Here is a 2,500-nt window from a genome sequence, read left to right as displayed (position 1 = left end):
AAGAAAGTGATAGAAACGCCCCTTTTTCCCTCGTCGTGTGTGTTGGTGGTGGTGGTGGTGGTGGTGGTGGCGAGGCGTGATTATGCAAGCCGTCACTAATTGGACTCCTGGTCACCGTCTCCTCTGAGGTAAGAAGCGAGTGTTTCTTAGGTGTGTGTGTGTGTGTGTGTGTGTGTGTGTGTGTGTGTGTGTGTGTGTGTGTGTGTGTGTGTGTGTGGATTTTCGTTTCTTTTTCTCTTAGGTCAGTGTTTCTTGTCCTCCTCCTCCTCCTCCTCCTCCTCCTCCTCCTCCTCCTCCTCCTCCTCCTCCTCCTCCTCCTCCTCCTCCTCCTCCTCCTCCTCTTTCTTCTCCCTCTTCCCTTTCTTTCCTTCTCTTTGCTATCTCTCGCCATCCACTGCTGCCCTCACACACACACACACACACACACACACACACACACACACACACACACACACACACACACACACACACACACACACACACACACACACACACACACACACACACACACACACACACACACACACACACACACACACACACACACACACACACGTTTACACTACATGCTCTCTCTCTCTCTCTCTCTCTCTCTCTCTCTCTCTCTCTCTCTCTCTCTCTCTCTCTCTCTCTCTCTCTCTCTCTCTCTCTCTCTCTCTCTCTCTCTCTCTCTCTCTCTCTCTCCTACACTCACCAACATGGACTGCACCGTCTCCTTCTCTTTTCTCTCTCTCTCATTCTCTCACTCTCTCACCCACCCACACTCCAGGTACACGTATATACCACTGACCCTCACCTTCTCCTTCTCTTCCTCCTCTCCTCGACTCAACGTTCACCTCTCGACCCACCCACACTGACGCCCTTAGCTTCACCCACATGCTGTTTAAATTTGATATACTTTTCGTCTCCTTTCGCCCTTTTTCCCTCCTGCGCTTTCTTTCCCTTTCTGGGCCCGAGTAATAATGGTGGCTCCGGGCAACAGCTGCGGAGAAGAGAGGAGTCTGGAAAGGAAACTCATGAACGCCCGCACGCTAGAATTATCGATGGTTACGGTACTGTGCGTGCGAGGGAGGAAGGGAGGGAGGGAGTCTGTAACATGCGCAGGATCAGGTGGTATCCGTGGATCTGGGAAGAGAGCACGGGCGGGTTAGGTCGTGTGTGTGTGTGTGTGTGTGTGTGTGTGTGAACTTTTCTGTCTGTGCTTGAGGAAATGAAGAGAGGGGGTATGGTGGGGAGGTGACAGAAACAGTATGGGATACCTATCTAAAACTATTCTTGTGTGTATGTGTGTATGTGTTTCTTCTTCTTCTTCTTCTTCTTCTTCTTTTTTTGTGTGTACGTTTTGTAGCTTTTAAATATTTTGTTTATTTTTTTTTACCTTTTTTTTTGTTAATTTTTGCGTACGGGATGCCTAATAAAAACCTTTAACCTGTTCTAGTGCCGTCTTGGTAGTGTAGTGCATTTCGTTGTGTGTGTTGTTTGTGTTTCATCACGGGTGTGGGAAGCCAGTACCTGCCCGCCGCCTCCTCATAACCCACCATATCTGAGTGTCTATCTGTTTTCAATTTATTCTTCATCTCGTGCTGCTCTCCATTCACCACATCACGTATTTTCATTTTCCTCAAAACATGAATAACCCTTTCGACCTGTTTTTTTGGAACTGGCACTCAAGTGGATCTTTTTTCCCAGTCTTTTGTTGCCCTTGTCCAGTGACTGCACCTCTTGCATAAAAATAAAAAAAAACTTACATTACCTTCACTCTTTTACTTCTGTGGCCATCCTCGATTAAAGCTCAGAGCACAGTAAAGAAATATTGGCAAGAGATACAGAAAAAACAAAGAATAAGTGGTTCATATTGTATCTTTTCTAGTGTACAAAAAGTCTTTACGAAAATGGTATAAAAAAATGTCCTTAAAGCTCTGCATGATTATGGGAAAGATTACCTGGTAGTGAACGTATTAAGCTAAACTACTTGTGTTTCAAATATAGCTGTGCAGATTAAGGTTTTCATGGCTTATTGTCTTTTACCAACATCCTCTTATTGGTGGAGAATAGAATTGTCTTCAGTCTTTCCTCCTGCATCCCCCCCATCACTTCTTAATTGGTTTCTCCTTCCTTCTTCACCACCTCTTCTCTTCTACACGGTATTTCCTTCCTTCTCTAACCCCTCTTCTCTTCTATACAGTTTCTCCTTCCTTCTCTACCACCTCTTCTCTTCTACACGGCTTCTTCTTCCTTCTTCACCACCTCTTCACTTCTTAACCTGTTTCTCCTTCCTTCTCCACAATCTCTTCTCTCCCTACTTTGTTTCTCCTTCCGTATTCACCACTTCTTCTCTTCCTACCCCGTTTTCTTCTTTCACCTTCTAGTGCTTCCCTACCTAACACCACTTCTCTGTTATTGTGAGAAGTGCAGTGTTCCGGAGCCTTCATTCCTCACGTCTTCCTTGGCTACCCTGCTTCTCCTTTCTCCTCCCAGTGCCCTCCTGCTTGATTTCCCA

At 46.0% G+C, this 2,500-nt stretch overlaps 1 protein-coding gene across 6 annotated transcripts in view; it reads left to right on the top strand.

Annotated features, from left to right (window-relative positions):
* The window catches only part of LOC135102404 (uncharacterized), a 198,364-nt gene that overhangs the window by 53,023 nt on the left and 142,841 nt on the right, over positions 1-2,500 (top strand). The window contains exon 1 of one of the 6 annotated variants that reach the window (XM_064007643.1): positions 1-128. This exon is cut by the window's left edge and continues 713 nt beyond it. The exons of the other annotated variants lie outside the window; for them this stretch is intronic. The gene's annotated coding sequence lies outside the window, so the exon portion shown is untranslated. The remainder of the gene's footprint in view (positions 129-2,500) is intronic. 6 annotated transcript variants of the gene reach the window in all.

Source organism: Scylla paramamosain, chromosome 1 (genome assembly GCF_035594125.1).
Source record: "Scylla paramamosain isolate STU-SP2022 chromosome 1, ASM3559412v1, whole genome shotgun sequence".
In the NCBI taxonomy this organism is placed as follows: Eukaryota; Metazoa; Arthropoda; class Malacostraca; order Decapoda; family Portunidae; genus Scylla; species Scylla paramamosain.
Note: the sequence above shows the minus strand (reverse complement) of the source record. Positions and strands in the feature narration are given on the sequence as shown.